We start from the raw sequence: 14,765 nt of genomic DNA, 5'->3' as shown, positions 1-14,765 counted from the left end.
ATCCATTCTTGCTCGAAGCCATTGGTGGGCAGCATACCTAACTCAGCTTTTGTTTAAGTTCTTATGTTCTTCCCAGGTAATTGGCCCTACGGGACTTTAATCTAAATGGAGTGTGTCTTTGTAGGGACCTCGCAGAGGTATTTCTAATGTTTAATGGTCTCCTGAATTACTACTTTCCTCCCACTGTGAAGGAAATGGGCTCACCGCCGTCCGCTTCCCCGTAGCATTCATTACCACTGGAAACACGGATGTGGAAACAGCATCCCTCAGCCCATCCCATGCAGCAAAAGCACATGGAAGAAGAGGCAAATATTCATCCTCCTTGACAGAAGAAGACCTGCTCCACGTGGATGCGACCAAGCAAAGGTTCCCCTCACATGCGATTCCTCACAATCCACCCATCTGGGCTCACTCCAGGAGGGTGAGGGAATTGGATCCTGGCACAGCTCCCTGGCTCAGGGTGACATGGGCACATACCTGGCAGCAGTGTGGGAATGGGGATCTGGCTCTGTGGGGTTATTTGTTGCCTTTCTTGTGCAGCCCTTTCTCAGACCACGTCCTAATGTCTTCCAGACCCCCAGCAGCCCTCACACCATATGTGGAGTACCAGTAATGTGGAGTAACTGGTTAACGAGTTATTCTCACAGCCTGCTCCTGTTAGGAGCTGGTGCACATCTCAGTGCCTGCCAGCTGCAACACTGGAGAACCAGTTCTCAACTGCTGTCAATACCTAATTTAAAACCTTTCTAATTATAGCACTACAATAGTAACATTTAGTTCACCTAGAAGCCAAGTGCCTCCTTCGTTCCCTCTGCCGCAGCCTGGATCAGGAATTGTGTGTCCAGCAGGAGCAGGGCAGGGATTGTCCCTCTGTGCTGGGCACTGAGAGGCCCCTCGAGGGCTGTGCCCAGTTCTGGCTCCTGCAGGAGAGCCCTGGAGGGGCTGGAGCGTGTCCAGGGGAGGGAAGGGAGCTGGGAAGGGGCTGGAGCCCCAGGAGCGGCTGAGGGAGCTGGGAAGGGGCTCAGGCTGGAGCAAAGGAGGCTCAGGGGGGACCTTGTGGCTCTGCACAAGTCCCTGACAGGAGGGGGCAGCCGGGGGGGTCGGGCTCTGCTGCCAGGGAACAGGGACAGGAGGAGAGGGAACGGCCTCAGGCTGGGCCAGGGCAGGCTCAGGGTGGACAGCAGCAGGAATTTCCCCATGGAAAGGGAGCTCAGGCCTTGGCAGGGGCTGCCCAGGGAGGTTTGGAGTGCCCATCCCTGGAGGTGTCCCAGGAAGGGCTGGAGGTGGCACTCAGTGCTCTGGGCTGGGGACAAGGTGGGCATCGGGCACAGCTGGGACTCAGTGATTTGGAGGTTTCTGCAGCACAGAAAACTTCTAAACCAGCTCTACTCAAACACTGGCGTTTAAAGTTTCCCTTCAGACAACACAAGTGGGGCTGAGAAGGGAGGACCATCCCCAGAGCCACTCAGTGCCGGGTTAGTGACAATCCTCTGTGTCCCACAAGCCTGCTAGGCTTTTCCTCCCTTTTCTTGCCTGCTGAAATCACCCGACTTGCTTCACAAGAAGGAGACAGTATTAGAGGTGATGTGCTTTGGCTGTAAACGTCATCATATCCAAAACGCCTTTCAAATTTAAACCAGAAAAAAACAGGATTCCCCAGCAAGAGGAAGCTACCGGGTCCGGCACGGAATTAAAACAGGAGACCTTGACAGCAAATCTTCACTGACTCCTGCCTGCCAAGGGACTGGGAGGAGGCCAGAGATGGAGCAGGAGGGAGTTGTGAGATTCGCAGGCGTATGATCCATGTCTCCTCCTCTGTGAAAGATGAGCCCACACAGAGAAAGTGGAAATTCTCTGAGCTCATACAAGGGAAATTTTATCAAGAGAAAAAGCAGTGGCTGTTTCCTGTGCAAGAAAGACGGTGCCTTTAAATGCTGTAGTAACTGGTGGGAATTAAGGCTTTAGGAAATCAGCAGTGAGAACACTTCCAGGGCTTTCCAGCCCCAGCAGAAACATGAGGAAGGAACACTTAAGCTGAAGAGCTTTGCCCCCTTGAAAGCCATCAGAGAAGCTTCAGCCACTTCAGCAAGGTCAAAATTTCATCCACTGAACAGGAATTCAGAGTTTTCAAACTCTTTCACAGATTATTCTGGAACAGAGGAGGAAGAGGGATTTATGGGTTGGTGTTCTTTTTCCATGTAAAACCAACTGAAAGTGGTAAATACGTTAGAACAGGCTTGTTATTTTTTTTCTCAAGAGAGCAGTGCTCCAAAGGAGAACAACAGGACTGTCAAACACCCAGAAGCACATGTGGTGTGCTTGCACCACTGGTTTTGAGTTTCTGTGCACCAGCCAGGCTCCAGCTTCCTACCAAACCATTAAAAACGAGAAAGAGACAAGAAGAGTTCAAAAATTCAGTATCACCTACTTAGCTGGGAGTGACTTTCTGTGAAATGATTTGCCTTGCTAATCCTTTCCATGGAATGCAGATGAGAGTCGATAGGGATAGGGATCTGGCTGGAGTGGGAAGAGCCCAGCTCCATCAGCCTCCCCAGGACCTGGAGGAACCCTGGGCTCACCAGCGCAGGGGGAACTCGCCCCTCATGTGAGGGACAACCACGTCAGGGCTCTGGTTGCCAGCAATGATTTGTTTCCTCACAGGTCCATAAACACGGATTACGTCAGTGTGGTTTCAGGCTCATTTTTAGCTGAGGCCACTCAGTCCAAGAGGAACCAGGGGCAGTGGTCAAATGGAGCCTCTCCATGCTCCAGACGAGCCCACTGATCCGAACCTGCTCCTGCAGGGACACAAGGATGCCAGAAACCGGCGCAGAACGCTGGCCAGAACTCATCCAACCGTAACAGGCAGGAACGAGGGATCACACTTTTCCACTGCAAATGGTAAAACTATCCAAGCCCAAATCCCCTCCCCACGAATTTCAAATGCCTTCTTTCTGCTCTTCCTGGTGTTAAACACATGTTACATTTGCCTTACAGAACGTGCACAGTTTGTCTGGGTCCGAAGCAGCGCAGCAAACGTCCTCACTCTCACTCCCATTCCTGCCTTCCAAGAGATGAGCCAGAGAAAGGATTCTATTTTTGTAAGAGTTTAAAGGGCACGGTCAGAAAAGTGACTGTGTAAAAATGGCACCTTTTCATCCAGCAGATCTGTTCCCAGTGAGTATTCTGAGTCATGTCTGCTTACTTTAGTGACTAAAATAGATTTCTAGTACTTCTCACTCCTCTCTGGTCCTGTGGAACCAACACAGCAAAGAGGGAGTTACATAAATCCTATTCTGGATTGAAACCTGTCGGGATAAGCCCAAGGGGCAGAAACAGGCTGGATGTGCCCCTGTGGGTGGCTGAGGGGACAGTGCCCCACCCCAGTGCCACAAACGCCGCATCACACAGGGAGGTGCTAACCCAGAGGGAGTGGAGGGCAGCTCAAATTCCCTTCACCTTGGCTCCTGCATCCTTCAACAACCTGATCCTGACCCCCCATCCCACATTCCTGCTCTGCAGACCGACCACAGGCCGAGCTCCCTGGGCTCACCTTCGGTTGCAACTCTGTCTCCTGTAAACTGTCATGGAAATCACATGCAAATAACAAACACAGAGCTCTCCCCTCCTTCCCCGCCGGCTTCATGCAGAGCTGCTTTGCAGGCCTGGCTGCAGCTCTGGAGCTCAGCTGTGCTTCTTGCAGGGACCACTGTCATTAAGGGGCTAAGAACTGCCCCTGACAGGTAAAAAGCTCATGGCCTGTCCAAAACAAACTTTCCATCATTGTGCTTTGAGAGATTTAAGCAAAGTATAGACCCAGGGCTGTCATCTATACAGTTGGACCAGCCTAAAAAAAAATCACCTGAAATGGTTGTTACTATTTCTTTCACTGAGCAGAACAGAATCCTAATAGAAAGGCAGCAGTATTAATCCATTCTTATCTTACTCTGAAGCTGGAAGAAATTATGGCTAATGTTTTCTTACTCAATTCTTCAATGAAGTTAAGAGAGCAGTGCAGAAAGCATAAAAGGCTTTTCTGTTGCTGTTTTTAATGTTCCTATTTCTAAACAAAAAGGAAGCTTGACAGTAAAAATTAAACTATTATGTTTACTTAATATTAAATTTTAAAATTAAAGTAAGTAAGTAATAATAATAATTTCCACTCAGACTGTAAAACATTCATCTGGTCTCTCTGCTATATTTTACTTACATTTTTCCCTTCAGTCTCCCTAAGATCAGCTGCTGGGAGGCCTGGATTTGTCTCTGGATGCAGAATTCAGGGCGCTCCATGCCAGCCATGTAAAAGCCAAAATAGCCAGTCCTTCAACCTCAATTCCCACCCAAGTTGATGGAACATCTTCTGCATCTTCAGTGCCTTTCCCAGACGAGCATCACTGTCTCAGACTGGCAAGATTAACCTGTCCTCTGGCCAGGCTGGAACTTACACAACTGCTGTCAGCCAGGTCCTTGATTTTTGGATGGCTGCAGCGAGGTGAAGTGAATCCTACCTTCCTAAAGCCATTTTTCAGTCTCATCACTTAGAACTGGTTTCTCTGCACAGAAGAAGGAAGAGGCCAGCTTCAGATTTCCTCAAGCTCTTCATTTCAACAGGGTGGTGAATTGCTCTGCTGAAATGAAGCCTTGGTGGTGCCTACAAAACAAGGTGCCCTCGGTTGGTCGGGATGTTGACACGCATATTGGTGACAGATGATTTGGCTTGTCTTGGTTGCAAGAGATACAGAGACTGCCACAGACTGTTTGCTATAAATACATAAAAATACCAGAGAACTTATAAATGTAGCAAAGGAATGAAGAGCACCAGTCCAAATTCCCAGCTGCACATTCTGGGCAAATGTAATGAAATTCAGGAAAAGGCACAAGATATCCACCAGATCTTGATTTGCTATTAAATCCTTTATCATGTCTTAATGTGGTATTAAAACTTTTATTTTTTCCTTTTCCAAACCAGCTTTTAATGCAAATTTTTGCACAAGCCTGTGCAAGAAAAACCTTCTGTAAGTCTTTGAAGAGCCAACACAAATGAGAACAATCAATGGAACAGCAAAAGCAGTTCTTTGGAGAAATGATGGAGAACTTTTCCCATGTCTGCTTTGCAAGTCCTGCAAATCAGCTGCTTTTCCTAGCAGATTTCTCAGTTCAGTCTCAGTGCATGTTGCAATGCAACATCTTTATGTTACTTTAGTAGTTAATCCTTTGTGTATAATTTGTGAACTCTATAGAGAGCAGTCCATTTTATAAACAGAATTTTAAACCACCAGGTTTAAATTTATTGCAGGGTTTATTCAGAACTGACAAAGCCTCCTTAGAAAACGGGATTTCGCTAAGAAGCCTTTCCTTCTGCGTAACTACAAGACTTCCTTCTGTATAAAACCCTTTTCTACTTAGACAGAAAAATATAAACCATAACAGAAATGCAGTTCGTCTAAAGTGAATTGTTTGATTGCCATATTTCATTTTTTTCTCATTCAGTGAGAGTAATTTACAGAAAAAGATACATTGTGCAATTTTCTAAATCCCTGATTTTTACATGTACATTTAATTGCACTAAAATCACACAGTGACTGCATGCACTATAACTACTGAGTAGCAAAAAATAAGTGACTTGCTGAAAGGGTTTTTTTTCAGTCAAATCAGGTCAAATATACCATGTGCATTCATACTCAAGAAGCTAAAAATAAAGTAATCAACTCAATGTGAAAATTATGAAACTGGGAAACCTACATGCCTTAAAAATTAGAAGAAATCAATCAGATTTCACAAAACATTTTGTTTTAAGTCATCCACAGGGCAGCAAAAGCTGCTCCTTTTACGCCAGCACTCCCAGAACCAGAAAAATGAAACGACCTGAACAGCTGATAAATCAATGCATGTTTTAACAGCATAACAGTAGTAAAAAAAAAAGAAAAGAAAACAGACCCTTACCGGCCACTTGTAGGAGACAGTAAAAAGCAGGAGGAAAAGATGCTAATTCAGCAGGCAACGCATTTGGGATGACGGGAGAGAAACCTTCCCCTGACCCACTCACACCTGCACAGCCTCTCCGGGGTGCCTCTGCCCCAGCCAGGGCTGTGACCTGCTCTGCTCCCCTTAGGGAAGGAGCTGAGTGTTGGCCACAGGCAGCATTCCCAGACCCTGCAGCTCCAACACCTCCACGCTGCCCCGTCCAGCCCAGCACCCCAAATTGCTCTCCCGCCGCGGCCCGTGCGAGCTCAATCAGGGCTTTCCTCCCGCTGCCGTTCCTCTGAGAGGTGAAAAGCAAACAAGGCTGTTTCATTACAGACCTCCTGGAGGAAGCTCAGAACTTGGGTGTCTGAGTGGAGCTGATTGAAACCACATTTGGGGTGGTACTTGCTGAACTCGCCTCGCGCGGGGCCGCCGTGCTCATCATCCCCTTACGAGCCAGCCTTGCTCTCCCCAATCAGCTCATTAGGTGTGTGGGGTTCCCAGCTACAGACAAATTCAGGAGGCCTGAAACACTACTGAAGTCAGTATTTGTTGGCAGGAGCAGCATCTGGAGGAGGCAGCAGCTTTGGGATATCCCACCAATGCTGCCGAGCGCCCAAGCACAAGGTCCAGCACTGGGAGCAACGCGACTGCCAAGACACGCCAATAAGCACCTGGGTGTCGTATCATGTATTGAATATTAAAATCAATCAACACAGAAGGCCTCAAAGCAAAATCAAACCCCGACCTGTGCACAGGAACCACTCCCCAACCCTCTGTGGTCACCCAGAGCTGTGTGGCTACAGCTTGAGGCCCTGGGGTTTAAACCATCCCCTATCAAAGCTGGTTGTATCTCCAGCTAAAATGAAAACACGTGTTTATTGTTTTTAGTTTGGGCAGACGATTAATATTTATGTGATGCATTATCAAACAAAAATAACTATGTATTTTGTTCCTGGAATAATGTTTTTTTCTTATTGGAATGATGCTGTGCCAAGGAGGGATTGCAGCTGATGCAAGCAGCGTGCAAGAACAATCCACTGACCATGGCAGCTTTCTAAATGAAAAAGGGACATTTCTGAACGGGGGCAAGTTGAGGAAAATAATTGCTGTGGTGGCATCTCACACTCCACACAAGGCAAAGTGCCACCCAAGGCAGCAGGGGATCCTCCTGCCATAGCAGTGCGGGAAGAGCAGGCGTGCTGCAAATCCATTCATGCTTATTTTAGATCGAGTCTCATTTTTTTGCTCTCAAACAACATAAAAAATACCTCACTGCACACATTTTACTTCTGATAAATCGCCCATTAACGAGGATGGGCCCTGTGTCCACAGCAGAATAAACTCTTTGGGTTTCATTGTGAAATTGCTGTTTCTTGAATTCAATTAAGCCCTCCAGATTATACACAGACCACTAAATATAAATAGAAGAGGTTAAAATGCAGTTTAAATATAACAGATACGGCCGCAACTCCATATTTAGATATACCCTTTCATTTTTTTCCTATTGCCTGCTTTTTACTTACATTTAAATTTAGCAAAGTAATTTTAGACCGACAGTTTTCTACCTACACTAGTTAACTATCCTGTGAAGGAAATATATTAGATTTTCTCCACTTGTACCACTACCTTCCAAAATGCCAAACTGATACAAATTTTTTGGACTCAAACCTTCAGCCAAAAAGACAAAATGCTTGATTTCCCTGGGAAACCTGCGTGTCAAAAAGGGCATGGCCAGAACCACCAGGGGAAGTAAAAAATACTCCAGTGGCTGTGAGAGTGGCCAGCTGTGGGTATAATGAAAACCAGTGTGGTGTTATCGCACAAAAGGTAATTCTTCCAACCCAAGACAAACAAAGTCATATTTCAGGCTGAAAATATCTTTGCCCTGTGTGAACTTTTTTTTTTTTTAAACAAAAGCATTTTAAATCAACTGTATAGGAGAAGTGCCATACAAAGCATACACTAATCCCTGGCATCCCTTCCCAGCTGGACAGAAAACCAGTGGGCAGCTTTAGGCACTCAGGGCTAAGCCTGCCCCGCTGACCTCAGCTGATATGGATCAGGCCCAAAGGGCCCTTTCCGACCCTACCCCCTGTCAACAACTTCCACCTCGAGTTTGGGACACAGATTTCCACAGAGCTGCTCACATGATTAGAAGAAGTACAGTCTGCCCTTACAGCTGCCTTTTCCTGAAAAAAAGTAACTATTCACTTCAAAGAAAATGGCAAGCTTCCTGACAGTGGAACAAAACCCCAATGCAATGGATATGCAAGGGAAAAAGGGTTTGTTTCGACCCAAACATTTTAAATTATTTGGTTGTTACCTGCTTGTAACTCCTGGAGCATTTAGTAATGTACAGGTGAGGAAAGGAAATGTAACATGTAATGTTTTGGGGCTACCAGATGCCATCAGCACCGCAAAAGCTTCTCATGTGTTTTTGGATCCTCACGGGAGGAGGAACTGCTGCGTGCAGGGATCACAGTGAAGTCATCAAAACTAAACACTCTGCAGAGGGAGAGCAGTGCCATGAGCCTCAAGCTCGGATAGAAAAGCACTGGGAGTTTGGAGAAAGCGCAGTGGGAAAGGATTTGCCTCATCAGCAGCCAGGTATTCCGTTCACAGGGTGTTGTTCAAACCAACGGGACTGCCACAGCCTTCCCAGGCTTTTCTGTTTGTTTACACAACTCCGTGCATGCACAGAAAATAAACTTCCCACAGCAGAGCAGGTAGCAAAGACATTTTCACAGGGCAGGGTCTTAGGCAGAATTGTCATTTGAGCACTGACAACAGTGGGATCCAACCTGGTGTTCCAGACGGAAAAGGACAAACAAATGAGCATCCTTGTGATGAGAGACACAACTCCCAAGTCTGGAACAATCTGGGGTTTAAGCTCATGGTTCCCATCATTGTGAGTCCTCACCCAGATTTCTGCAGTGCCTGACAAAGTTCAAATTCACTTACAAGAAGGTGAGAGAAGCCCCACAGGCACTACTGCTTAAAAACCATCAGAAGGAGAACATGAACACGCTTAATATACGTGTCTATTAGAATCTATCTCTAAGAACCAAACGCTACAGAAATGACAATCCAAATGGAGCAACAACTTAGGAGCAACAAGTCCAACTAATCACACCTAGGATTTACCCTGACAGATCATTTATAAAATTCCTGTAACATGTAACTCTATCCAGTACTATATGATTTGTTTAACTTTGGGACTAAATTGTGGGAGGTGGGGACAGATGCTGTTCAAAGCTCTAAACCCTGAAATGTTTTTGGAGGTAGTAGATTTTTTTTCTTGCAAAGTTTTTCAAAGAATTTGCCATTGTTTGCCCACATATGCACACGAAAGAGAAAATAAGCAGTGATGTTGCTATTCCAATGTACCATATCTTTGTTTTTATATATGCCCTTTAAGAAATAGATCAGACAATCAACATAAAAATGTATTTGTCCCATATGAGGTATGGCTTGGTCTGTTTATGCCTTTATTTATTTACTTTTAATTGGGAAGCTGTCAAACAACCTATTTCTCTTCCTTGATTTTCCTATCAGTTCAGGTGTGCCTGAAATCACACACCTGATATATGCATCCTGACCAAAGTTTACATTTCATAGCCCCATGAGAAGCTGTCTTTGTCTGCTTCACTTGTTTCAGTGAAACCAGGGAAGTGCTCAAAGGGTTAAACCAAAGGAATGTGACATTTCTCCATGTGCAGTTCATAGACCTATCCTGGTTTTCCTAATGGACTCAAAATTACATGGGCAGAACGGGGCAGAATGTAATTTCCAAACTCTGGCTTCAGAACAGAGTTAATTCACAGAACGACACTTAGAATACAAATAAAAAGCTTCATTAAAGAACGAGCCATTTCCTCGCACCGTGGGCTCTTAGCAAAGGCAGCAATGAATGGAAGTTTACGTTAGCCGGAACTTGCAACTCCAGCTTTTGTAAATACAATTACGTGCACGCCAAACTCCTCAGCAAAGTCATCTGCTCACCAAAACAGAGCCCTGCATATCCCTTACTCTGAGAAGTACCAAACCCAACCCTGACTCCCCTCAGCCACGCAGGTAATTGAAGGTTTTCCTACATGCAAGAGCTGGCCAGCTTTTGAAAGGCCATAGAGCTATTAGTTAATTCAATGATGAATTGCTGAAAGAATTACAAAGGCACCAACGCTGCTATTACGATTCAGGGGCGGGGGGGGGGGGGGGAAGTGATGGCGAGGGGGAACGAGATATAATTTCTGCCCGAAAAGCCAGCGGCCAGCCCGGAGCCAAACAGCGTTAATCCTTCAAAACTTAAAGGAACTCGGGCAGGGTTCGCGCAGAGGATGCGCGGCTGCGGCTGCCGAGCCCTCGGGGCTGCCCCGCTCCAGCCGCCGACGGCCCGCGGCCAGGGGACAGCCGGCCGGTCCCCGCGCCGCCCTCGGGGCCACCGAGCCCCGGCCGGTCCCTGTCCCCGGCTGGTCACTCGCCCGATCAGTCACTCGCCCGGCCGATCCCTCGCCCGTCTCCCCGCCGCTCCCGCCCCGACGGCCGGCGCTCCGCCGGCCGCCCCCGCCCCATCGCGGTCCCGAAGGGAAAGCACTTACCGGGCTGGGACTGGGGTCAGTCCGGGCTCCTGGGGAGGGGGACGGGGCGGGACGGGATGGGACGGGGGAAGGCAGCGGCCGCCAGCGGCGGGAGCTCGGGAGGGAGTGAGGGAGCGGGCGAGGGGACGGCGGCGTTGCCGACGGCGGTGAGTCACTTCAGTCGGGACGGGCTCAGCCCATCGCGCTGGCCCCCGGCTCCGGGCGCCTCTTCCTCTCTCCAATCGCCGAGCGCGGCCGCCGCCGCCGCTCCCGGCGCTGCCCGGCTCCCCCGCCGCCGTCGGGGCGGCCCCGCGCCCGGGGCGCTCCGGGACCCCCGCCCCCGGTGTCCGCGTCCTCCCCCGGCTGCGCTCGGGGGGCGGGAGGGGCCGGGCGGAGCTGGAGGTGAGCGGGAGCCGCGGGGGAGGACGCGGCGCTCGGCGGGGCCCGGCCCGGCCCGGCGGGGCCGCTTCGCCCCCCGGCGCGGGGAACAAGAGCGCGTTTGAAGGGGCGAGAACAAGCGCGCGGTTGTGGCGGGGCCCCGACGTGAATCCCAGCCTGGCCCCTAAACCAGGTGGCAGCGGGGGCGAGGAGGGCAGCGGGAGGAATAACGGGATGCTCGGGAATAAAAGGGGAGCGGAGAGGGGGGGGAAGCAGAGGAGGCTGGTCCGGCCGAAGCTGGAGCCCCATCTCCCAGGGGTGCAGGGGCATGGAGAGGCGACCCATCCCGGTACTCCATCGGCACTCACCTCGCACACGCTGCCCACGGGGAAACCCAGGGGAGAAGCGGGCGGTGCGCCCCGTCCTGTCCCCGTCCCCGTCCCCGTCCCGTCCCTCCCGCGGCGGCCCCGGGGCTCCTTACCGGGGCTCCGCTTGTCCCCGCCGCCGCCTCGCCCCGACCTTCCCCGGGCACGCCTCGGCCCCCGCCGCACCGCCGGCATCGCCCGCCGCTCTCCGCCAGCGGTCAGCGCCCGGCACCGGCGTCCGAAGCAGAAAACCCAGTAGTCCCTTAATTAAAAATAATAATTAAAAAAAAAAAAAATTAGGAAAAAAAATAATAATTAAAAGCGTCTCAGTTTTTAAAGCAGAACTACATAATGTATTAATTGGTTGCTATTAGCATGCAGTTTTATTGAGCATAGCACACAGAAGTCTGATTGTAAGCGAGGAGTGTTTTCAATGAAAGTGGAGTTATTTTAGCTGCAGACATGTTTACATTTCTGTGGTTTAGTCTATAACTTTCTCTTTTTCTTGCTTCAGAATTCTGCTCCATGAAGCAAAGCCCTTAGCTCCCAGACATTCCAAAAAGTCTGCCAAAATAATAGGGAGAAAAAAAAAAGGGAGAAGAAATAAAAAAAACACACACAGAGACCCCCAAGTCTGGGTCAGGCTCAGGGCTGGGTATGGGCAGAGCGAGTATACCCCCTCCTCACTCTCCTTCTCCAGTTAAAAAGCCTTCAGGGCTCCATTTCCTGTTTTTAAGGAAAAAATAAAGCGGGTCTAGGACTGATTTTAGACACTGCCTAGACCAGGGCTGGTGGGTGCCGAGGACCTTTAACTCTCTCCATGCCAAAGGGTACCCAATAATGCAGATCCAAGCAACCACACACCTCTGTCCTTCCCTCGGAGCAGCCCCAGCAGAAAGATGGGCTTTTTACCCCAATGCGTGTTTTTTTGGGTGACTAAGAATCCAAAGGTCTCAAGCAAGCACCCAGTGCTTGAATGAGCAGAGTGAAGAGACAAAATACCCCAAAAGTGGGACTGAGTGCCCTCTGTCACTGCATCACCCACCTATGGAGATCTGGGGAGCCTGTGGGGTCCCTTCTCAGAGTTGGGGACAGTGTTGTCACCCACCCCACCTTCCCCGCAGCCTCCCCTGCTGTGGATGGGCAGCATCACTCCTGTGGCCCTCAGCGAGTGGGTGTGAAAACAACTCGAGCTTCTGGACGTTCAATCCGCAGCTTTGGAAAATCAAAACGGAGCAGCTCGACTAAAATAAGGAACACACAGTAGTGAATGAAGCAAGAAAGTCGTGGACGCCTCCCCACAAAACTCCCGACTCAAGTTTTCCACTCCAAGGCCTGGTAGGGTGTGATAGGAATAGAAACAGGAGTGATCAGAATAAAGCACCCCTGTAATGAAGGGTTGTGTCTCCAGGGAAGGGATGAGGAGAGGTGGCCAGTCCTGCCCCTCTGCCCTGAGCAACCTGCCCTGGGAGGGAAAATCCTTGGATCTGCAAGTGGCAAGGCAAAAGCTCAGATGAGGCGGGGGAAGAAAATTCACAATGGTGTTTCTTGGCCCCCTGGCCCCCAACATTTTCCTCCCAACCTCATCCAAAGCATTTTTATGTGTGTGTCCCCTCCCCAGACTTTTTATTTTTACATGCCAGATGACTCCTGTATATTTGGACCTCTCGCTTTTGAAGAAGCCAGAAAGCACTATGATTTCCCAATGCTTAAAAAAGAAAAGAAAACACCTTTCCCCCAAGATGTTTTATATTAATTTAAGTATCGGTTCCTGGTTCATGTCAGCCCCTTTCACAATGAAATGTCCTGCGTGGGCTGTCACACCTGCTAAATATAATCCTCTCATTCTTTTGATATTCTGCAAAGGGCCTTTAAAGGTTCACATCCTCCAGTCTGGAGGTTTAATTGCTTCATCTCGGATTTTTAAGAAGCCTTATAAATTTCTGATTTTTGTGGATTTCAAAGGAGCAGGGGGAGGGATGGGATAGGGATGCGAGGGCGATGCTGAGAGCACTGCACCGACACTGCCAGGTCTTGTAAAAGCTCTGACCCTCCAGCCCGTCCCACAGCTTCTGCTCTTTGGGGCAGACAGCTTGAGCTGGTTTTATGAGTTACCAATGAGTTAAATATGAAAATAGTAGCCTATTTCGCTATGGTAAATGCTCACCAGGGAGGAAATCACAGATTCAGTTTTATAGAAGGTAATGGAGTGAGATTACCCACACTAATGTACTTAACTCTTCAGAGAACATAAATCCAGCAGGAGACAGCCCCAAAACCAGTTGATCCCCGAAACAAACTGCAGCCAGCAGCAGCTTCATCCTTACAAGGTGCTGGTGGCACCAGGTTTGCCCGGTGGAGCTGTGGTTAGAAGCTCCTGGTTGAGAGGCATGTGGTGGTTACAGACTCCAACAAGGATGTTCCTGGGGCCAGAAAATGCCTGGGAGGCTGGGAACAGCGGGGCTGGGGTGGGGGGGAAATCCTGCAGCCCCAGTCTTTGTGCGCTGCACACGGCAGCTCCTGGTAACACGATGGCCACAAATTCTCTGGAAGTGTGATGCGTAATTCCTGTTAACTGAGATAAAACAGCAGAGAGAGGGACACTGAGTGTGCTGACAGCTTCGTGCTACACCCAGAGATGTGGCTGCAGGAACAGGCCCCCAAAATCCTGTGTGTTCCTGGAGGAGCTGCAGCAAAGCCAGCGGGGGTCACGTCCAGCTCTCGGTGAGTCCCTGTGGCTCCATCTCCTGCATCACCTTCAGAATTCAGGCACTGCCAGGTGCAGGGGACAGGTTGGCAGCCCCACCAGTGCCCACCACAGAGGACAGCTGAGCTGCTGAGCTCCCACGTGGAAAGCTGCTCCACATTGTCATCCCATGCCCAAAAACCCAAATCTTCTGCTCTTTCAAGCCCTACCTGCATGACTAAAATATTCAGCCAATGTTCCTGCAGATGCAAGTAGTGGGAACACGAGGTTAGGAAAGGGATGAAGGGCCAGCCAGGTGGGAGGCTGGAGCATCCCTTGCTGTGCCACCTTCCTGCCACCAGCCCCAGCTCCCATGGTCACAGCCAGTTGCTCTGTCACAGCAGTTGTCCCCAAAGCTGATCCTGGTGTCCTGTGCAGGGACAAGATCCACCCCGAAGGCTCATTCCTGGAGCTTTCTCTCATGAGGAAGGAGGAAATTTCAGAGCAGATGGGTCTTCGAGCACTGCCTCTTGCTCAGGAGTGTCATGGGGGGAAGAAAAAAGGGGTTCACGTCATTTTCCATCTCCTTAAACACAGTTTTCAAAATACAAGTTGGAAACAAACGATAAAAATTAACAAATTGTCACATCTGGATCAAGAAAAAGTCCCATAACCAGCTCTTTTCCCATGCTTCTTCCAGAGCAGTGGGACTATGAAAATATATTTAGCATGTGGCACAGCCTCAGATAACTTTGAGTCTTAATGGGAGAACTGGGGACTGAACCACTTAAA

The 14,765-nt window shown here is 49.2% G+C and overlaps 1 protein-coding gene across 5 annotated transcripts in view; it reads right to left on the bottom strand.

Moving 5' to 3' along the window:
- The window catches only part of ERG (ETS transcription factor ERG), a 136,240-nt gene extending 125,625 nt beyond the window's left edge, over positions 1-10,615 (bottom strand). For 3 of the 5 annotated variants that reach the window (XM_039553384.1, XM_039553407.1, XM_039553409.1), the window contains exon 1: positions 10,566-10,582. The gene's annotated coding sequence lies outside the window, so the exon portion shown is untranslated. Of the gene's footprint in view, positions 1-10,565 lie in introns of all 5 variants that reach the window. The other 2 variants (XM_039553390.1, XM_039553429.1) reach the window with 2 other exon arrangements.
- Positions 10,616-14,765: the final 4,150 nt, after the last annotated feature.

This window comes from Corvus cornix, chromosome 1, assembly GCF_000738735.6.
Source record: "Corvus cornix cornix isolate S_Up_H32 chromosome 1, ASM73873v5, whole genome shotgun sequence".
Taxonomy (NCBI): Eukaryota; Metazoa; Chordata; class Aves; order Passeriformes; family Corvidae; genus Corvus; species Corvus cornix.
This window is presented reverse-complemented; position numbering and strand designations above follow the sequence as displayed.